Here is a 24,078-nt window from a genome sequence, read left to right as displayed (position 1 = left end):
TACTTTAATTTGCTGCATATCTACGAGAGGTTTTTTTTCTTTATTGTTATTTTGAAAGCTGTACAATAAAGGTAGGCTGGCAGTAGCCTATCTACGGCGCTCTTTGGCCACAGAGAACACACATAGGAAACACGAAGACTGAAAAACAAACAAACATGGTGAATAAAAACGGGGAACAGACATAGTATAATAAATGAAGCAGTTCACGGGTGCACTGTTCGGATAAAAACGTTTATCATTGTACACAACGGGGAAGACAGAGTTTACACACGTGAACGGAGGAACACAAACGGAGAGACACTGAAGCACTGACGCCAAGACACACACGAGCACTGGTGACGATCTCCAGCGCACTAAAATGCACTGTTCACGCGAAAAAGTTGGGGACCTGCCAAAGGGAAGAGGTGCGGTTAAGAGAGAGAGGGGGAGGGGGTCGACACCAGTGGGAGAGGAGAAGAGAGAGGGAGGGAAGAGGTAGAGGAGGGTAAGCCCAGAGGAGGGTGGGAGGGGAAGGAGGGAGGAGGAGAGGAGGGAGAGAAGGGAAAGAGGCTGCCCTGGAGGAAAAACACAGGGGGAGGAAGGGGAGGATGAAAGTTGGTCAGAGGACTAGATGGAGGGGATGAGGGCATCATCAGGGAGGGGGAGTTGGTCGAGGCGACCATGGGCGAGGGTATGGGGTGTGGATAGATGGAGAGTGGGTGGGATGTGGGAGAACAGGTGCAGCAGCAGAGAGGGGTGCGAAAGGATGGGAGAAACAAGTGGGTGAGGGGGATCAAGTTTGCATGAGGTGTAAAGGATCCATATCCATTCGAGGAAAAGGAGGAAGTGTGGGAACGGAATTATGTCATAGAGGATCCACATGGGGGAGGGGAGGCAGATGCAGCAGGTGAGGTGAAGCCCATGGCGTTCCAGGGTTTGAAGCGATTTTTAGAAGGTAGGAGAGTTGGCGATCCGGGCGGGATGGGCATAGCAGAGGATAGGGCGGATGAGGGATTTATAGGTGTGGAGGATGGTGGAGGGGTCCAGAACCCATGTGCAGCCAGAAAGGAGCCTGTGAAGGCAGAGTTGGGAGTGTGCCTTGGCTAGAATCGTCCACAGATGGGGGGTCCAGGAGAGGCGACAGTCAAGGGTGACACCAAGGTACTAGAGGGTGGGGGTGAGGTTAATAGGATGGCCATAGATAGTGAGATATAAATCGAAGAGACGGAAGGAAGGGGTGGTTTTGCCTACAATGATCGCCTGTGTCTTGGAAGAATTGACCTTGAGCAGCCACTGGTTACACCAAGTTGTAAACCAGTGAGGATGGGATTGGAGAAGGTGCTGTGAGCGTTGCAGGGTGGGGACGAGGGCAAAGAAGGTGGTATCATCGGCGTACTGGAGAAGGTGTAAGGGAGGTGAAGGCGGCAGCATGCCCACCATGTAGAGAAGGTAGAGAAGTGGGGAGAGGACGGAACCTTGGGACACACTGGCAGAAGGATAGAAGGCGTGGCACTCCGTTTTATGGATGGTGACACAGGGAAGACAATGGGAAAGAAAGGAGGCTATCAGACAGACATAGTTAATAGGAAGGGCGAAGGTTTGGAGCTTGAAGTGGAGACTGGAATGCCTACGCAGTCATAGGCACGTTCAAGGTCGATGGAGAGGAAGATGGTGGATCAACAGGAGTTGAGTTGTCCGGAGAGGAGGTGAGTGAGGTGAAGGAGGAGGCCATCGGCAGAGAAGGATGGTCGAAATCCACATTGGGTAGCGGGAAGGAGGCGGTGCTGGTGGAGATGCTGGTAGATGCATCGGGTGAGGATGGATCCCAGGATCTTGCTGAAGACTGAGGTAAGGCTGATGGGATGTAGGAGGAGACAGCGGATGGCGGTTTATCGGGTTTGAGGAACATCAGGATCCAGGTATTTTTCCACAGGTCAGGGTAGAAGCCGGTGGACTAGACCACATTATATAGTTTGGCCAGGGTGGAGAGGAAGGAGGCGGGAGCTTCACAGAGGTGACAACAGGTAATGTGGTCATGACCAGGAGTGGTGTTGCATTTCATGCAAAGTGTAGACATGATATCTTGAGTAGTGGTCAGGGCATTGAGTACAGTGTGTGTAACATTGTCCAAGTACTGGAAGCCAGGAGCGAGTGGAGGGGCAGAGGTGTCAGTTCGATCATGGACATCAGAAAAGAGGGAGTAATCGAACTAGGGATCGTCAGAGAGGGTAAAGATATCAGAGAGGTAAAAAGGAAAATGGTTGGCCTTCCTGAGGTTATCAGGAATGGGGTGGTAATCATGAAAGAGAGGGTAGAGGGGGCAGTTTAGATCCGGTAAGGCAGCGGAAGGCTGACCAGTACTTAGAGGAGTTGATAGGTAGGGTAGCATTAAGATGGGTGCATCTCTGTCGCCAGTCTCGGAGTTTCTTGGCCGCGAGCAAGTTTCGTGTGCATCATTGGATTTGCCGGTGGCGTCATAGTGTGTCCCGGTCATGTGTGTGAAAGTAGGCATGGTATAGATGGCAATATTCATTGAGGAGGAGGATGGCATGTAGGGCTAAAGTGGGAGCTGTGGGTGGATGGTGATGGTAGGGATGTGGGCCTCCATGGCCTCAGACAAGGTCTGCTGGAGAAATGAGGCAGCACGGGTAATGTCATCAGGGTGGTGGTAAGTGAAGGGTTGGCTATCAATCCAGTTGGCATGGGAATAGTCATGGACATATTTCAGGATAGTGTCAACGTGAGGGTCGGGATGGAGGCAACGACCATCTGATACAGTGAGGAGCACAGGGAGATGGTCACTGCCAATAGGGGCGAGGAAGTCCACTGCTATGCGGCCAAGGAGTTTAGGGGAGGCCAGGATGATACTGGGAGTGGTATTGGATTTGGGTTGGGTGTGTTGGGCAATAGAAACGAGGTCACCTTGGAGGGTGGAGAGGAACTGATGACACTGCCATAGCATGGCAGCAGAATGACTATGGATGTTGAGGTCAATGGCTATCACGTAGGAGGAGAAGGCACAGTCAATGTGTGAAAGGAAGTCAAAAGGAATAGGGGCTGAAGGGCAGACATAGATGGTGGTGCAGGTAATGGTAAGTTTGGGGAAGAAGACACTGAGGATCAGGTGTTCCATGGGATCAGGAAAGATGGGTTGGAGCCAAACAGGGAGCTAGCGGTGGTGGCCAATGGCTATCCTGTCTCGCGCTATCGAAAGGGGATTATTGGAGCAGTGAAGGAGGTAGGGCAATGTGTAGATAGGATGTTGGGACTGGAGAAAGATTTTGTTCAGGAGGAATGCATTCAAGTGGTGGGTTGTAAGGGTATGCATGAGGAGGTTCTTGTTAATGGGAAGGGAGCAGCTGTTGTTGAACAAGATACAGTGCTGTCGCACCATGACGGAAACTTAGACGAGGGTGTCAAGACGGGAGGAGGTGAAGTGGGCTTGGTTATGGGAGTAGGTGGTATAGGTATTTAGGTGGAAAACGTAGTGGGTGGTGAGGGATATCTGCTGGAGAATGTGGGGGAGCTGGAAAAGATGGACGTTTTGGAGGACGATGGTAACAAACCTGATGTTCCCGGCATTGGGGGGTTGGGACGAAGGGAGTTGCCAGGAGGGGTGGAGGCATCCAGATGGCAGACAGGGACGGTATGTTCAGGAGTGGAGGAGGGGGTCAGGCCTTGCACTTCTGGGAGTAGGTGGTGTGAGGAAGGTTGCAGGTGTAACAGGAAGAAGGGCACTGGAGATTGGGACACTGCCGGAGAAAGTACTCCTGTTTACAGTGTGGGAAGACTGGTGCCCTGCAGCACTCAGATGTTAAGTGTGCCTTGTAGTGCAAACACCTCTGGCAATGGATGGACTGGGGAGGGCAATGGGAGGGGTCAATCTTGTAATGGCGATGAAACAGGAGGGCACCCTCCTTTAGGAGAGGATCTATAGAGGGAGCATGCTTGGAGAACACCCGCATAAGGCTGGTGGGGCCAGCAGGATTGTAGATCCAGTGGACGGCACGCACATCTAGGTATGGGTACGCCTTAAACTCCACCAACATCTCCTACTCTGTGATCGTTGGACTAAGCCAAGTGATCACAGTGGTGAGGACTGGCGGACGACATGGGGGTTGGGGTTGGTGGAAGGAAGAAGGTAAGGGAGCAGGCGTGAGGGACCAAAGTGGGTGACGGGGATTCGTGAGAGGATGTCTGATTGGAGGGTGGGGCTAGAGGAGGTGATAAGGATGGTGTCTCTACGGGGGGTGAGGAGGGAGATAAGGAGTCCAGGGAAGTGTTGGCAAAGGAGCAGGCTGAGGTTGTGTGCCTCCAGAGAGAGGGGTCAAGATGGGAGAGAAGGTATTTGTATGAGGAGGAGGAAGACGATGGGGCAGAAGGGGCAGGAGGAGAGACATCCATGGCATTCAGGGGGGGAGGTGGATGGGTTGGGACTTTTGGGGAGCTGAGGAGGTGGGGGTGCTGCTGGGGCGCTTGACAGCGATGGAAGGGTGGGAAGAGGCGTGGGGGACTGGAGCAATTGGAAGATGGCGGGGGTTGGTAGGTCCCGGATTAGGTACTGGTGCTGGTGGTGGTGATGGTGATGGTGATGGTGATGGTGAAGGTGATGGCGATGGCGACGGCGATAATGATAGTGGGGCGTGGGCCATGGCCTTCCAGGCCTTCACCCTGGTGGGGGCAGCAGGTGTGGTTGAAACAGTGTGGGGGAGTGGAGGGAAGGGATCAGAGGAGAAGGCTAGGGGGGAAGGAGCAGGGGACGGAGTGACGAAGGGCGCAGGAGTTAGAAGCGGGTGGATGGGGGAGACAGAGCACACCACGTAATCGTGGTGGTGGCGGCGGATGGGGAAGTGTATATGACGGCTGTGGTGCTTGCATTGGTGGTGGGGGTTGTCATGGTAGAGAGGGTGAGTGGAAGAAGCGAAAAACAGGACAGGAGACATGGACAGACAAGGGATGTAGACAGTGACAGGTCATTCATGAAGACGAAGATGAAGACGGAGATGATGAAGACGAAAATGAAGCCCCATTTCACTGCCGCCGGTGTGAGGGCGACTGCAAGGGGGGGGGAGGAGCCATGGGCGGGGGGTGACGATGGGCTGACAGCATCCACCGCTGTCGCAAGGCTGCCGGGCTGCTGGGCTCCTTGGCTGCTGGGCTGCTGGGCTGCTGGGCTGACCGGTGCCGTAACCCGCTGGCGTTGCGAGGGAGTGGCTCGTACTGCTGGAAGCTGCTGGCGCCGCTGCTGTCGCTGGAACTGCTGCTGCCACTGCTGCTGCGGCCTCGGTACTGGTCTGCTGCGTCATCTGCTGCTGCTGCTGCTGCTGCTGTTGCTGAAACACCTAACGCTTCGATAAGTGTGAGTGCAAATATCGAAGGGCGGCAATCAAGACGAGTTCCGCCGAAGATGTCTAAGAGGGGAATTCGAAAAATTAAGGACTGTTTGCTTAAATGTAGAAGTTGCGGGAAAGGAGCATCATCTATTAATTGTGTATGATACTTCGGAGTTTAAATTCGAAAATTGTTTGACTGTGGGTGACATCGTTGTCCTGTCCAGTTGAGAAATACACCATGTGGTCAAACCCATCCGGACAACCACAAAGATATACGTTTTTCATATTAGGTGTATTGTGCTGCCACCTACTGCTAGGTACTCCACATCAGCGACCTCAGTGGTCATTAGACATTGTGAGAGAGAAGAACGGGACAGTCCGCAGAACTCACAGATTTCAAACATGGTCAAGTGATTGGGTGTCACTTGTGTCACACCTCTGCACGCGAGATTTCCACACTCCTAAGCATACCTAGGTTCATTGTTTCCAATGTGATAGTGAAGTGGAAACATGAAGGGACATGTACAGCACAAATGCGTACAGGCCGACCTCGTATGTTGAGTGACAGAGACCGCTGGCAGTTGAAGAGGGCCGTAATGTGTAATAGGCAGACATCTATCCAGACCATCACGCAGAATTCCAGACTACATCAGGATCTACTGCAAGCGCTATGACAGGCGGGAGGGGAGAAAACTTGAATTTCATGGTCGAGCTGCTGCTCATAAGCCACACATCATGCCGGTAAATGCCAAACGATGCCTCGCTTGATGTAAGGAACTTAAACATTGAACGATTGAACAGTGGAAAATCGTTGTGTGGAGTGACGAATCACGACAAACAATGTGGCGATCCGGTGGCAGGGTGTGGGTATGGCGAATTTCTGGTGAACGTAATCTGCCAGCATGTGTAGTGCCAACAGTAAAATTTGGAGGATGTGGTGTTATCGTGTGGTCGTGTTTTTCAAGGAGGGGGCTTCCACCCCTTATAATTTAGCGTCACACTATCACAGCACGGGCCTACATTGATGTTTTAAGGACTTTCTTGCTTCTCACTGTTGAAGAGCAATTCGGGGATGGCGATTGCATCTTTCAACACTATCGAGCACCTGTTCATAATGCACGGCCTATGACGGAGGAGTTACACGACAATAACATCCCTGTAATGCACTGGCCTGCACAGAGTCCTGACCTGAATCCTATAGAACACCTTTGGGATGTTTTGGAACGCCGACTTCGTGTCAGGCCTCACCGACCGACATCGATACCTCTCCTCAGTGGAGCACTCCGTGAAGATTGGCCTGCCATTCTCCTAGAAACCTTCCAGAACCTGATTGAACGTATGCCTGCGACAGTAGATCCTGTCATCAAGGCTAAAGGTGGGCCAACGCCATATTGAATTCCAGCACTGCCGATGGAGGGCGCCACGAACTTGTCGGTCATTTTCAGCCAGGTGTCCGAATCCTTTTTATCACATAGTGTATTTGCTCCAATTCGATTTTTGTGTACAGAAAGATCTACAGATGCACTAACACATCAGGATCAGTACTTAGTTTATTGGTCTGCAGTAATGAAGGAAATAAACGTTAGACAGCTCTGCCGACAATTTAAAAGTGACATATATACACGCATGGGGAAGAGTAAAGTGGAATGAAAGCTCAGTTATTGGTTACCTTACAGACTTACCGACAAACACAAACAGCAAAGACACTCAAGTACGAGAGTGGTTTTGGACCACTGTCGACGCTATCATTTCTTTTCGCACATTGTGACGAGCGACGTGATGTGATTGATCTTCACTAATACCGAAGCAAAATTACAGTGAAACACTGGTGCCATTAAAATGGTTGTTACCATTTCCTGGGGAGTCGATATGGGCGCTCTTCTGTTTGGCTCCAGCTGACGTGTACTGCGAAGCACTCATCTAAAATCGACTTCGCGGAAAACTATCGCCCGGGTTGGTCATCCTCCACGATAAGACGAGTCCACAAATCGCTGCCCAACCATTTACATATATGTTAGTACACTACAAAGCACTGTGAAGACCCTGCGAGAGGATTCGCGCTAATGCCCCACTTGTTATGAGTCCCATCCGCTCCGTTCACGAAACACTTGAAGAACTCCTCAGAGCTCGCTGCGATTTCGGGATCTGTAGAGGAGGAACACGTATGACATTGCAGTATGTTCCTAGATTTATCGACTGAAGTTTTTTTTCTCTATAATTTGTAAGTAGGTATTTTTGTACATTTTTTTGTCTATCATCAAGCGTCCACCAATTCAGTTTATTCGGCATCTTCGTGACGCTCTCCAGCGAGCTTCACAGAAATGTCATCGCGCTTCGTTGTGTACCTTCAATAGCTCTCTTATATATATATATTGAGATATATTCTAGAATATGTTGCACAACGATTCTGTAAGCAATCCGCTTGGCAGATTGATCGGATTTCCCTCATATTCTACAAGGAACCCAAGTCTACCACCTGGTTTACTTGCGACTGAGGCAACATGATCGTTTGATTTCATATCCCTGCAAACTGTTTCACCTACGTATATCTATGAGTTGATGGATTCCAGTTATGACTCACTGATATTGTAGCATAGGATATCACATGTTTTCGTTTTGTGAAGTGTACGTTACATTTCCGGACATTACAAGCACTTTGTCAATCTTTACACCACTTTGAAACTTTACCAAGTCCAGACAAAAATTGTGCAGTTTATTTCAGAAGGAGTTTCCGTACCGACAACTGAATATTCTGCGAAAAATTTGAGGTAGCTGTTAATATATCCCGCAACAACATGAACATGAAGGGTATCAACATACTTTCATGCGGCAATCCCAAAATTACTTCTATGTCTTTTTATCCGCAAAAGGTAAACAACATAACATGCTATGTCCTACCTACCAATAAATCCTCAGTCGAGTAACAAATTTCGATTGATACTTCATATAATATTACTTTTAACAATAAGTGTAGATGTGGTACAGAGTCAAATGTAAATCAATAAATAATGCGTTGCCTTGCTCCATGGCTTGCAGGATGTCATGTGAGTAAATTGGGAATTCGGTGGCACATTGTCGATATTTTCGGAATCGATGTAGTTTGGCATGCAACTCGTCAGTTTTTTCGCGATACCTCATTACAGTTTGAGTCCAGAACATGTTCTAAGATGCTACAACAAATTATGTCAAGGTTATTGGGCTTTAGTTTTGTGAATCACTTCTGTTACCATTCTTGTAGACTGATGTGGCTTATGCTTTCTTCCAACTATTAGGCGTCGTTTTGTTCAAGGGATCTACTGTATATTGCTATTAAATGAGGAACTAATTCAACTGCAGTTAGATGTAGAATCTGATAGGGATTCCATCGGGTCCTGGACTTTCTTTTCAACATGTGGCCAGAATTCCATGCGGTTTTGTGAGAGATCTTTCGATATTATAGTGCTACGGCACTTCAACCATGAGACTCAGCCACTGGTAAGATTAAACAATGCCGTTGCAACATCAAAACCACCACATAATTCGTCAATGTTACTGATTTTATGTTTTTAAGGGCAAAAATTTTGTATCACCTTGTAAGCTGTTGTAATCTTTGTATAATGCCTTATGACTCTCTGTGGGCCAATAGTGATTGTATAATAAGTGAATTGTTATCGGCAGCTCTTGGTGGTGATTCATTACGTTTTTCAAATATTTACAAGTTCTGGGGCACCATGTTCTTAAAATATACTGAAACCCGTTAAATCGTGGAGGTGATGCTGTTTTAGGTATAGTTGATCATGAGGCACTCCGTTCTCTAACATCAGATCTACAGCTGTTTCAGGGACTTGTACAGTAAGTAAGATCGATATATCAGAACAGTCTCCTTGCTCTGGCTCATAACGAACGGCCGCGCAAGGTGGCGCAGTAGTTACCACACTGGACTCGCATTCGGGAGGACGAAGGTTCAAACCCGCGTCCGGCCATCCTGATTTAGGTTTTCCGTGATTTCCCTAAATGGCTTCAGGCAAATACCGGGATGGTTCCTTTGAAAGGGAACGGCCGACTTCCTTCCCCATCCTTCCATAATCCGATGCAATCATTGACCTCGCAGTTTGGTCCCTTCCCCACAGCCATTAACCAATCATAACGAACGTGACTGATCACACAGCAGGAATACCGAAAAGTATTAACACAAAAGTGGCGTGATGAAGCTGTGTTTCCATTAAAAGAACAAGTAACCCGATGGAAGAGAAAACCTGAAGGACCAGATGTCATCAGATAAAGTAAAATAACAAGTCAAAAAGTAAATACAAATATATTCGTTAAATTCAAATTGCTCTAAGCATTATGGGACTTAACATCTAGGGTCATCAGTCCCCTAGACTTAGAACTACTTAAAGCTAACTAACCTAAGGACATCACACACATCCATGCCCGAGGCAGGATTCGCGTCTGCGACAGTAGCAGCAGCGCGGTTCCGGACTGAAACGCCTAGAACCGCCCGTCCACAGTGGCCGGACGTTAAATTCAGTTATTCAGTTAATCCCAGTTCAGTCATCAGGGAAGTTATTGGTGGGTAATGCAGTATTCCAGGACTTTCGGGACGTGGAGACTTGGCGTCTTGCTTCTTGGAAGCCAGAGGGCTTAACGCAAACAAAGTTCTGCGCCTGTGAGAAGTTCAGCGGAACCGCAGCAGACAACTGTGACAATAGCAGTTTATCCCAGTTTGCCGCAAGACCCCTACCCTAGTTCGACGGCACTGCAAGGCGATTTGCTTCATTATATTCAACGTTAGCAGACACAGATTATGCTATCATCTTATCCACTGACATCAGTAGCCAAGAAGCTTGGTAGATTTCCTTCATTAAGTTTATTTACACAAATAATGTGAGAGAAATTTGATTTACAAAAAAGTCCTTATTTGGTAACAACGTGAAATATTTTGAATTTCTTCATACGCTCCAACAGTGAAATTTACAATTCTGCGACGAACTACGTATTTTGCATATTTTCATTCAGTAATGTCATAGGGAGTAATGTTCAATGGTAATTCATCTCTAAGAAAGAAAATGTTCACTGCTGAAAAACGTTCTGTAAGAGTAATAAGTGGTGCTCATCCACCATCATCTTGTAGACATCTGTTTAAGGAGTTAGGCATTTTGACTAGTGCCTCACAGCATATTTATTCCCTCACGACTTTGTTGTAAATAATCCACTGCATTTCAAAAGTAACGATGGTGCACTGTAATGCTGAGAAGTATTGCGTTTCACCTGTTTTGCTGTAGTCCACATAACGTAACTTTCTTGCAGGTCCTCCAGTCTCTTTGCAGTACAGTCGTTTGGCTATAAAAATCGATACCATAAGTAACCAGAACAGAAAACTGTTCTGTATGGCAATCAACAAAGATGTAATTTAATACCACCATGTTTATTAGAGATGAGGCACTCATTAAAGCTTGTTAACCCTTTACTACAATAAGTGATATTTCAAAAGTATTACCACACTCATTAGAATCTGAAACTGACTCTGTCACGTACGTCATTCAGCAATCCTTAGCCAAAGTTCAATATTTGTGTGAACAAGAGATTCTGGGCCCTTAAAGCTCCAAGTAAATTAGAAGTATCTTTGCTGTTGAAGAGATTTTGTCCGCAGCTCGTGGCCGTGCGGTAGCGTTCTCGCTTCCCACGCCCGGGTTCCCGGGTTCGATTCCCGGCGGGGTCAGGGATTTTCTCTGCCTCGTGATGAGTGGGTGTTGTGTAATGTCCTTAGGTAAGTTAGGTTTAAGTAGTTCTAAGTTCTAGGGGACTGATGACCGTAGATGTTAAGTCCCATAGTGCTCAGAGCGATTTTTTAAGAGGTTTTCCTGCTATCAGCTAAACGGCGTTCCCGTTGTGGGTCGTTTTGTGTGGATTGGTTGTTGAACTAACCGGTTTAAGAAAATCCATGTGGTCGCCACGTATAGTTCCTATGAAATAGGCAATGGGGAAAGTAAGGGATTGGGTGGATGGAAATTCGCGTTTACCAGCCGCTATGTGTCGTAATGCAATAGCGAACGGATTGGCACTTGTCATGAGAGGCCGACTTAAAAGGATTTTGTATTCGAATTGCAGGAAAAAAAAAAATAAAAAATAAAACACACAAACCGAACTGGCTTCTAAGAAGCAGCCGCATGTTGTTGTTTTCTTTTTTTCGGGGGAGAGAGTTGGCAGGAGCATCTGATGAGGCGTGGGCACTGTCTTCACCTCTCACCGAAAGGGGAAAGGAGGGAAAGTGGCGTTTGGGAAGACAGGAACCAACCAAACGCTATCCAGAAGAGGTAATTTTTTATTGCCCCAGTCGATATATACGTCGTCTCGTCGTGCCACAAAGAAAGAAAAGAAAAGGGATGTCCGCCCTCCGACTGAAAGAAAATAAACGTTCACTTCACTATTAGTTGCCACTAGGGTCCTTGGATTACCAGATCATCTTAATATGTAACCTTGTATCTTTTGTTGTTGTTTCTAAAGTCATCTGCATTACAACATGCTCATCGTCTCTCACCGTAGATGATCTAGCTGCATGGCAGGTTGTGTAGTGCACCCCAATGATAGCTCGAGAAATATTATATGTATTTGCTGTTCTTAACTATCGTGCAGTGTCGTTCCTGTATGTAATTCCAAAAAGTCAAGTACTTCCTTTGGGCCGTCACTGAATAAGTAATAAACCGCATGGCACAGGATTCACATAAGTTTGGTCTTCGTCCTCGGATTGTACGTCTCATCCAGTATATGTTTCAAAATACTGCACTGAAAAGGTGTTTGAATGTTGTGCAGGTGTGGTTAAATTTAGTGGAGTTAAACTTCTAACTGTTGTTATTTATAGATCCCCAGACTCCGATTTCACAACATTTTTGCTAAAGCTAGAGGAGGTTCTTGGTTCACTTTATTGGAAATATAAAAAGTTAGTTATATGTGGTGACTTCAATATTAATTGTATAACTGTTTGTGCAAGGAAAAGGATGCTGGTAGACCTCCTTAATTCATATAATCTTATGCAAACCGTATTCTTTCCAACGAGAGTGCAAGGGAACAGTAGAACAACCATAGACAACATTTTTGTTCATTCCTCATTACTAGAAGGGCATTCTGTTAGCAAATCAGTGAATGGCCTTTCAGATCATGGTGCACATGTTTTAACTCCAAAAGATTTTTGGGCTGCAACACATGTTAAATATAGTTATCAACTTCTTAGGAAAGGTGATCCAGTTGCTGTAGACACCTTTGTAAACCTTATCAAGGAACAAGAGTGGCAAGATGTTTATAGTGCTGATACAGTAGACGATAAATATAATGCTTTTCTCAAGACTTTTCTCGTTCTCTTTGAAAGTTGCTTTCCGTTAGAACGTTCAAAACAGGGTACTAGCACAAACAGGCAGCCTGGGTGGCTGACTAGAGGGATAAGAATATCCTGTAGAACAAAGTGGCAATTATATCAAAACGTTAGAAACAGTCAAAATCTAAATGCAGCAGCCCATTACAGACAGTATTGTAAGCTGCTTAAAAAAGTTATTAGGAAGGCAAAAAGTATGTGGTATGCAGATAGAATAGCCAAGTCTCAGGATAAAATTAAAACCATATGGTCTGTCGTAAAGGAAGTGGCTGGTCTGCAGAGACAGGTCGAGGATATAGAACCAGTGCGTAGTGGAAATGTCCGTGTTACTGATAAGTCGCATATATGTACAGTATTTAACAATCACTTTCTTAATATAGCAGGTGAACTAAATAGAAACCTAGTCCCAACAGGGAATCATATAGCGCTCGTAGAAAAAAGCGTTCCGAGACTGTTACCTGAAATGCTTCTCCATGATACTGACAAGAGGGAGATTGAGTTAATAATTAAATCACTAAAGACCAAGAATTCTCAAGGATATGACGGGGTATTTAGCAGAATACTGAAGTATTTTTCTATGTATGTTAGCGCAGAACTTAACCATATCTGTAACTTTTTCTTTAGGAGTGGTCGGTTTCCTGGCCGATTAAAGTACTTGGTAGTGAAGCCACCTTACAAAAAGGGAGACAGGGATAATGTTGAGAATTATAGACCTATTTCTATGCCATCGGTGTTTGCTAAAGTTATCGAGAAAGTTGTATATACAAGGCTACTTGAGCATTTAAATTCACATACTTTGCTGTCAAATGTACAGTTTGGTTTTAGAATTGGTTTAACAACAGAAAATGCTATATTCTCTTTTCTCTGTGAGATTTTGGACGGATTACATAAAAGGTTGCGAACGCTAGGTGTTTTCTTTGATTTAACGAAGGCTTTTGACTGTGTTGACCACAAAATATTACTGCAGTAGTTGGACCATTATGGAGTAAGGGGAGTAGCTTACAATTGGTTCGCCTCTTATTTTAAGAACAGAAAGCAGAAGGTAATTCTCCGCAATATTGAGAGTGGTACTGATGTTCAGTACCAATGGGGCACTGTTAAGTGGGGCTTTCCCCAAGGGTCGGTGCTGGGGCCGCTGCTGTTTCTTATTTGTATAAATGATATGCCTTCTAGTATTACAGGTGATTCAAAAATATTTCTGTTTGCTGATGACACCAGCTTGGTAGTGAAGGATCTTGTGTGTAATATTGAAACAGTATCAAATAATATAGTTCATGAAATAAGTTTGTGGCCTGTGGAAAATAATTTGATGCTAAATCACAGTAAGACTCGGTTTTTACAGTTTCTAACTCACAAGTCAACAAGAATTGATATTTTGATCAGACAGAATGGGCATATTATAAGCGAGACGGAACAGTTCAAGTTCCTAGGCGTTTGGATAGATGGTAAGCTGTTATGGAAAGGCCATGTTCAGGATCTTGTTCAGAAACTAAATGCTGCTTTATTTACCATTAGAACAGTATCTGAAATAAGTGACAGTTCAACACGAAATGTAGTCTACTTCGCATATTTTCGTACGTTTATGTCATATGGTATTATTTCTGATTCAGAAAGGGTATTTTTGGCTCAAAAACGGGCTGTTCGAGCTTCATGTGGTGTAAGTTCGAGAACCTCTTGTCGACCCCTATTCAACAGTCTGGGAATTCTGACATTGCCCTCACACTATATATTTTCTTTAATGTCGTTTGTTGTTAGCAATTGTAGCTTATTCCCAAGAGTTAGCAGCTTTCACTCAGTTAATACTAGGCACAAATCAAATCTGCATGTGGAATGCACTTCCTTGACTCTTGTGCAGAAAGGAGTGCACTATTCTGCTGCATCCATTTTCAATAAGCTACCACAAGAGCTCAAAAATCTTAGCAGTAGCCCAAACGCTTTTAAGCCTAAACTGAAGAATTTCCTCATGGCTCACTCCTTCTATTCTGTTGGGGAGCTCCTGGAAGAGCTGAAAAATGAAGCAAATTCCAGTTTTACATTGTTGATTTTCTTAATTTAAGACCGAGCGAGGTGGCGCAGTGGTTAGAACACTGGGCTCGCATTCGGGAGAACGACGGTTCAATCCCGCGTCCGGTCATCCTGATTTAGGTTTTCCGGGATTTTCCTGAATCATTCCAGGCAAATGCCGGGATGGTTCCTTTGAAAGGGCACGGCCGACTTCCTTCCCCGTCCTTCTCTAATCCGATGCGACCGATGACCTCGCTGTTTGGTCTATTCCCCCAAACAATCCAATCCAATCTTAATTTAAACTTACGAATTGTCGCCTGAATACGTTTCTTGTATTTCATTTTATCTGTTTCTACTATCGTGTTATAATTCCATGTATTTACTCGTCCCATGATCATGAAGACTTCTCCTTAATTTCGTCCCATGGAACAATAAATAAATAAATAAAAGAAGAGGAGTTTGAGTGATGACGTTTGTATGAAAACCAACATTTGTTTGATGAAGTACAAGACAGACGCACCTCTCCACAGCGGTGTTCTTCCATGTCAATCCTCCATGTCAGTCACATTACACTGTACATAGTTGGAGGACTCCGCAATGCGGATTTCATGCAGACACTCCTGTATAATCTGTTTTCTATCGACTGTCACATACCAAGTGCCCCACATTACAGGCCAAGGCGTGCGTCACTAAAGACGGAGTCAGGAAAACACTGCGTGAGTAACTCAGTTCTAAATAGAAACGGCCACGATGGAAAAGCGGTATTAAGATGTTTTGGAACGACACCGGGGATTCGAGGGTGGCCGTCGCAAGTGCTTCCAATAACTAGCTCGTGGACAGCCGCCATTAAACGAGGGTTAACGAGCACCCTAGATGATGCATATCGAAGAAGGTGCATCAGCACTTTGATAAAGCAGTCAGTGCTTCACATACACTGGAGAACGACCTTCGCATCCAATTGCCGCTTCGAATTCAGTCGACAATAACGATCATGAAAAGCCTTGGCTATATTCCGTTGTTCCATGAGACGTCTACCATCCTTCACGTCGATAATGTGGACCGGCGCCCCTTGCCGACTTTTGCGCTCTGTAAATATATGAAAGTCCTTCCGTGGGCAGGCTGTCTTGTGTATGTGCATGTATTTCGGTTTCTTCCAAATGGAGAAAGAGAAATGATCTTTTCTTTGCCAAGGTTGAATGAAGCCCCTCTGTCAGCGATAGTAACCGATTGGAACATTCTCTAAGGATGGTAAAGTAAAAATACATTGTGTGTCTGGGCCAGACAGGTGCTTGTCTACTTCAAACCATGAAGGTTCACCTCAACACCGGTTTTGTGCTTACAATCCACCATAGCTCTACATGACATATTGCTGTCTGGAAGGAGCGAGTGACCCTGGTTTATTCTGCTGGAGGAGCGACTGGTGCAAGAAGTATAGCCGCATCTATAACTGTGAATGTGGCACCACATGTCCACCAGCTGACGCTCGCCGATGAGTAGGTCAAACTCAGCTCAAGAGGAATGGTATGGGAGCTGGTCTAAACACACTTGTTAGCAGTCAAAGTCCCTGTCAATCAACAGATCGTCTAGTCGACACTGGCAGAGCAGCACAACGTCCTCTGCAAAAAAGCTGAAATGATCTCGCTATCGATCTGTATCGGAAGGAGCATAGACCCTGGTGAGCTACACTCTGTTCACCAAGGCACCCATGCCTGTGCATTGGGAACATATCAAACATCATCAGCTACCAGGCCCTCTCTAAATCGGACAGCAACGCCACTGCAGTTTGGTGACGCATGGGAAACATTAGCTGTGTAACCAAAGACATCAGGAAAATTGGCTACATAGATCTCTTGCAGGAGAGTGATGTCAATGTCCACAGTATTAAGCATGTCTCGCAGGATGTACGATTTATGGCATGAACTAATATTACTGAGGCTGATTGTTGCCAGCCAAAATGATTTTTGCCCTGTCTCCATCTCAGATGATCTTGTCATGGCCAACGATAGAACAGGAAATCATTGGCTAAACGAGGCTGACGCATTGCCACTTACTTGGTTGCCAGAGCAGTAAGGGCACGCTGGCTATCACCCCTATCTTCCTCCCTTTCTTCTATCAGTGCATCATATTCAATGTCAACTGCCCATGGGCTGTAAGTTGGCAGCTGCCCTTGCATAGAAGAGTGGTGGACCGAAGCCACCACAAGCACATTTTGTTAGTGTAGGTTGCCTACATCAGGGGCAGGTATTCACTCAGGGGCAAACCTATTGTTCTCCTTTGATTGACAGGTATTTAACCTATTTTTATCCTTTGATTGACAGGTACACTTTCAGGTCAGAGTTATTAGAATAGCCCTTCTCACTCTTATCAATTTTATTTACTACTTAATTAAATTGATCAATTAATTAACTTCTCCCCCATGGTAAACCCCCTCCACTCCAACCCTCCCTCTCGGAAATTGGCGGGAAAAAGACTCAGTTGATAGGTCATTTGGAGAGAATTCGGTTGCAGTGTGGGGAATATTGTTCAAACAGTTTAAACAATGTATAGAATGTTATTTAATTATTTATAAGAGTATATGGAATATAGTTTATTTATTTATATAAAGAACTTGTCTGGGAATCGATTACTGCGCATGGAATCTTGTTTAAACAATTTAGAAAATGTGTGGAATATTGTTTATTTAAACAATTTAGGGGATTCAAGGCAGTGTATGGAATATATGGAAATTGGTGGCTCTTTGGTGGAGAGGAAGTATCTCATAACAGGATATTCAAGGGTATATTGTTTATTTAGAAAAAAATTCAGTATGTGGAGGTTGTATTTCCATTGCTCATGATTTCCTGATATTTGGAAACATGTAGGTCTTGTAAGAAGTAATTACATATGGCAAACATGTTGCATAACCTAGTGTTTGGAGCTGTACTCTGGGTGTCTCAACCTAATGTTTGGCCTGTGGTCGGCACTTAACGTATCGTTCTGTTGAGTGGTTTTCCATGTCACCCCAGTTTCCTTAAACTATTATACCGCCTTTGATAGCAAATTAAGTAATTAGTTATGTCCTCCCACTATTTTCTGGTACACTTTTCACCTGGTATTTCACCTGCTTTTGAACGTCATTTGTGGCGCATTCTTCTTTCTCACCCACCGCCTTAACCAATTGTAGTGCATTTCACATAAAAATTGTGCAAATTAACCTTGTGTTCTGCACTTAACCTGCTGTTCTGCTCCATGTCACACACTCACACAACCATCCCCTTAACTATTGTACCGATAACACCACATTGGTATAAAAAATTCATGCAGGCTAATTAAATCAATATTCTTCACATGTATGGGGTAGTTTTTGTTTAATGCACAGCATCCTATTGGTTAGTTAAATCGATGGAATATAGTTTAAACAAAAGATCACTAATAAGAACACATCCCACCAACCAATGCCTGACTCAGACGCCAATGACTCCGCACACACCCCCAAAAGTTGGGGTGCTCTGTCAGCCCCTGCAATGTGATGACACAGCCATCGGCTGCCGAGCCACACACACAGATGTCTGTTTGGGTCCCACAAGCATGAGGCAGCGGCATTCCTTTCATACTTGACACCCTACAAATTCTTGTCAAAATATGTGTCCACTTAGACACTGTTGCTGGTGTGATGCAGAGCTGTGGGTCCATTTTCTGGTGTGATGATGCAGAGCTGTGGGTCCAGTGCTATAGAAATCTGTTCAAATGCTTCCCAGAACAGCCCAGAGTGCATTGTTCCTAGCGATACTGGTGGTACACGTGAGACGCATTGGCCGCAAGGAAGTATTTACCTGCCTAGTGAGGCTGATGCATTGCCACGAGATGTGTATGCAGTGTGGCTGGAATTTTTGGGGTCCTACAGCTACTGGTCTGGAGATGTCCTAATACCACAGTGACAGATGAGTGACGGCATTCCTGCCGGAGATGGATGGTCTGTTTCAACTTCACATTGAAAATATAAATAAAGAATACGTCACCTTACACTCAGAACTTTCCATAGATAACTTGCCCCCCAACTTGTTCAAAACAGTCAGTAGAGATTCCTGTGTCCCAGCACAAAGTATGTCTTGTGAATGAATGCAGCATTCTGATTGGCTCTTACTGAATTTAACCACCAAATAACTGATGCCGCTGCTGTGGAAGCACTGTCCACCTTCTTCTTTTCTTCCTGCAGACGAGACTTTCAGTGGCAAAAAACTACGAGGGCCGTTCAGAAAGTAACCTCCGGTTGATTTAAAAAAATACACCAACATAGTCTCCATAGCGATTGAGGCACTTATCGTATCACTTCACAAGCTTTGAAATTCCTTCTGCATAAAAATCACCCGCTTGTGCCTGGAGCCAGCCTGTGACCGCATCTTTGAGCTCTTCGTCGTCATCAAACCGCTGTGGCCCGAGCCATTTCTTCAAATACGTGAAGACGTGATAATCACTTGGCGCCAGGTCTGGGCTGTAAGGTGGATGGTTGATAACGTCCCACTTGAAGGACTCAAGAAGGGCCATTGTTCTGCGAGCAGAGTGAGTACGGGCGTTATCGTGCAAAAAAACGATACCGGAAGTCAGCATACCACGGCGTTTGTTCTGTATAGCCCGTCGTAACTTTTTTATTGTTTCACAGTACACGTCTTGATTAATGGTCGTACCACGTTCCATGAATTCAACCAACAACACCCCTTTGGCATCCCAAAACACCGTTGCCATCAGTTTTCTGGCAGAAAAATCTTGCGAGGCTTTTCTTGGTTTGGTAGGCGAATTTGAATGTGCCCACATCTTTGATTGTTCTTTTGTCTCAGGGTTCACGTACTTAATCCAGGTTTCGTCACCGGTCACGATTCTGTTTAACAATGGTTCTCCTTCGTCCTCATAACGTGACAGAAAGTCTAATGCAGAGGCCATTCTTTGAGTTTTGTGGTGGTCGGTAAGAATTTTGGGCACCAATCGTGCACAGAACTTACGGTAACCCAATCTTGCTGTCACTATCTCGTACAAGAGAGTCTTAGAAATCTGTGGAAAACCAGTAGACAACTCCGACATTGAGAAACGTCGATTTTCACGAACTTTTGCATCAACTGTCTGAACGAGTTCGTCAGTCACCAATGATGGTCTACCACCCCTCTCTTCATCATGAACGTTTTCTCGTCCACTTTTAAATAAACGTACCCATTCACGGACAACTCCTTCACTCATAACGCTTGGTCTGTACGCGGCACAAAGCTCACGATGAATAGCTGCTGCAGAATACCCTTTGGCTGTAAAAAACCTTATGACAGCACGCACTTCACATTTGGCGGGGTTTTCTATTGCACCACACATTTCAAACTGCCACAAAAACTAAACTAGAGCAGACACGACGTTCACTCGACCACCGCTTGATGCCGACTGACCTGTTGAGTGCGTGAACGCACAGATGGCGTCGCTACTCCCCCCAACAACCCGCACTGTGACCAATCGGAGGTTACTTTCTGAACCGCCCTCGTATTTTGTACAGATCATCATATTGCACCGACATTTAAACCCTGAAAAGTGGCCTACAGATCGTCAAATATGGAAAGACTCTTTCTCAATTACACTGTTCTGCCACTAAGGAGAGGAGCTTGAATACTAGAGCCTGAAACCGATCTTCAACCCAGCAATATATCACTGTGTACCGTGTCGATGTAGTAAACATACAATTCGTATCCTGCACCATACAAAATCGCCCCTATTACATCATTCGTATAGCTATCAACCGCCAGACACTCATATGTATACCATGAAGACAGACAGCATAAGCACTTGCACTGTAGTTATATTCCTTGCTGCACTAGATATTTCCCGCAAGGTTGGGCGGTCATCCTCTCCTGACGCATGACCAGAGTGCCCTCAGTGGACCGAAGTCCCTCCCAGAACTGTTGTACAATTACTGTTTCTGGTCCTGACCTGCTTACTTGCTTGCTTTTCTACACACATCTCCAGATTCTGGGATTACAAGAACACATGTATATTCACATGGTTTGCCATAATCTTATACCATTTACGCCATACTTCACGATATCAAGCACATATAGCAGTATCCTACCGATCACTCACGCAATATAATTCCGAAGATATAGACTGGAAATTATTGCTCTACAAACCCGAAACTTTATCGTGGTGGAGCATGCTGTAAACCGCTAAGTAACCAGAAATTTATCCTGTCTGCAAAGACCTTTACGAGAAAACTCGAAAAAATAAAGGGAACCGATATTTCCACTCACGAATACCGATATTAAGTAATATTATTGGGTTGGTTAGAGAGAGAAGAGAATGTTAATCACACCAAATTCCGCATAGTGTAACCCACAGTAAAATGAAATATGAGATCATTTGTGTAGTTCATTTAGATTTTCAAGCAGTCAAATTAATGTTTGTACAGTGAAATGTGTGTAGGACCACATGAACAAGAGTCTTGTTCAAAGAATAAATGTCAAATTTATCTCAATCAAAATTATGAAGTTGTAATCGAAAACGAGACCCTGCTTCCAAACAAATTTACTCAGTAATCAATCAGTAAGCCATGAAAGATAGTTACTGCCCACATAAAACATGTTCAATGATAGTAATTCTCATAGACCGAATTCTTATCAGCTTCAGACAGTAGCTATATCCCTAAGTGAGGCATGCTTATAGCATATGGTTAGCACCTCCCGCCTCTCTCCCCTCCCTTATGCGTTGATTTGGTGTGCAAAGATAGTTATCCATTGCGCAAATTTTTCTTCTTTAAAAGTAATCAGATGCAATAGGACTTTATGTGAATTACCTTGCATCCTAACCTCAGTATACTGTAAGGGAGGTATCTGTTGCATAGTACCATAACTAAAAAGAATTAGAGTCGCACAGTGAAGGCACAAGCTTTTGCTGCATGTCTGGCAGATCACAAATTGAGAACCACCGGCAAGAGGATATCCGTGCACGATTTATCGTGTAACCTAAGCTTAACGGACTCCTTTTATCACTTATGTGGAAGACCTCGCCTTTTCATTATTTATAATCAACCTCCAATGTTCACACGATACAGACATCGCATTTAAAACGTTTTGAAATTGTTTTTACTTTCTGATGACTTTACCAGACGATAAACGACAGCTCCATCTGCAAACAATCGAAGACGGCCGGTCAGATTGTCTCCTAAATTATTTACATAGATAAGGAGCAGCGGATGGCCAATAACACTGTCTTGTAGACCGACAGAAATCATTTCTGTTTTTCTCTTTAACTTTCCGTCAGTTTCTACGAACTGTGACCCATCTGAAAATCACGAATGCAGTCGCCTAACTGAGACGATATTCCACAAGCTAGTAATCTGAGTTCAAGTCGTTGTGAGGCACGGTGTGAAAAGCCTTCTGGAAATCTAGAAAGACGGAATCAATTAAAGCTTCTTTTTCGATGGCACTCAACACTTCCTGTGTGTAAAGAGCTAGTTGTGTTTCAGAAGGAAGATGTTTTCTAAAGCCGTGTTGACTATGTGTCAATAGACACTTCTCTTCGAGGTAATTCATAATGTTCGAACACAGTATATATTCTAAACTCCTCCTGCATGTTGACGTAAATGATATCGGCCTGTAACATAACGGATTACTCCTACTGCCGTTCATGAATACTGGTAAGCCCTGTGCAACTTCCCAGTCTTTGGCTACCTATCTTTCTTCGAGCAAGTGACTGTATGTGATTGTAGAGTATGAAGATATAGCATCACCATACTCTGAAAGGAACCTAATTGGTATACAGTCTAGACCGAAATATTTGCTTTTGTACAGTGATTTTGCAAGAGTGGTAAACGTACAGTCTATTAACCGCCTAGTCTGAGATAGTCGGTAGTTGTTCGTTGAATTCCCTCCTCCATAAAGACGAATTAAATTTTCACATGCAGCGAATGTCTCTTCTCAGATAATGACGTCCAGTTTGATATAGGACTTTTCTTTGATACTCGTATGTCATTATGAAGCGAGTTTTTCATGCAAAATTGATTGCTGAAGAAAGTATTGCTCCAACATGTACTGAAGGTAAATGAACTCACAGTCCGCATCGCATAAAGCTTTAAAATGACTTAAAAGTACTTTTTTTATAATTGTAGTAAAGGGAACCTGAATAACGTGGTTCTGCCTTCCATATTAGGAAAAAAAGGCATCATGACACATTCCAAGTCCATGTCACTCGGCCGATCGATCATAACTAGCCGTCAGATGGCTGCTCAACATTGCGGCTGCCCCAGCCAGATTGCCTAGTGCGTTGTAGCTCTTCTGTTAAGGCCGTCCGCCTATAAATATACTCGTATTTATATTTCATTCTTTACACTGTAAATCAAGCAAAGCGGTGTTCTGTTCGAATCTTGGTTTGAACACTGCAGTGATTTAGTACGCATAGCGATGTGCCATTGACTTCCTCCCACATCCGAACAAGTTACAGCCAATAAAAGGGGGATCTACATTTCAAAACATACTCCGAAAGACGGTGCAACTTCACTTGGCAGTATTGTCATTGTTATAGGTGAAAGAAGTGATAGGTAACAGAGGGGACCGTAACACTAACCGGCGATCGAACCTTAAAGTTTTAGTTTTGTATTCCGAAATTTAAGACACTGAGCCAAAAGGTACGTTTCTAGACAAACCATTAATAAGTTATTTATCAAACAGAAACTGAATTGAGTCGAAGGAACAAATTCTAATTCTGTTCAAGATTCAAACAAAGTAAATAATGTGGCGTCATATGTTATTCGTTATTTAACTTACAGATAATTTATTGAAGAATAAATTTGTTTCGAGGATCCACTTATTCGAATAGTTACCCAGGTAGAAATTGATTCGAATAATACCATCTCTTCTCACCGCTGCACGTTATGCTTCCTTTCTCTTTCCGTTGATATTATCAGCCATAAAGTGTCGTCTTAATCTATTTCTTTGATTTACTCACGAGAGATAATGGTGTATCTGGAGTGAAATATTACTTGTTAAGTACAAATACAACTGAAAATTATAGCCTGTTGTCACACTCTTCAACATAAATCTTTTTACACTGTTGTGATCAAAATCTGTCTCAATTTCAGTGCAATTTTAGCAACTGACTAAAAGCGAGCATTATTACATTATCTATTCTTTTGACGCAAATATAAAGTTCCACAACTAAGACAATGCCCTTCAGCAACAGTAAATATTCGATTATCAATTTAATTTTTCTTATACTGTGATCAGTCTTCGTGATTCTCAGGTATACAGCATACACTTTCTCAATAGAAAACATACAAAGTCGCCAGGTGAAAAGAAATTCTAATCCTATATGCATTCGTTCGCATACCGGTCCCATTAGTGCCACTACGTTGTCATGAATTTGTGTAGAGCCCATGTTTCCTTAGCGGTATGGCAAGGCCCTGCGACTGTT

Source organism: Schistocerca americana, chromosome 2, assembly GCF_021461395.2.
Source record: "Schistocerca americana isolate TAMUIC-IGC-003095 chromosome 2, iqSchAmer2.1, whole genome shotgun sequence".
In the NCBI taxonomy this organism is placed as follows: Eukaryota; Metazoa; Arthropoda; class Insecta; order Orthoptera; family Acrididae; genus Schistocerca; species Schistocerca americana.
The sequence above is the reverse complement of the archived record's forward strand: the minus strand, read 5'-3'. Positions refer to the sequence as shown.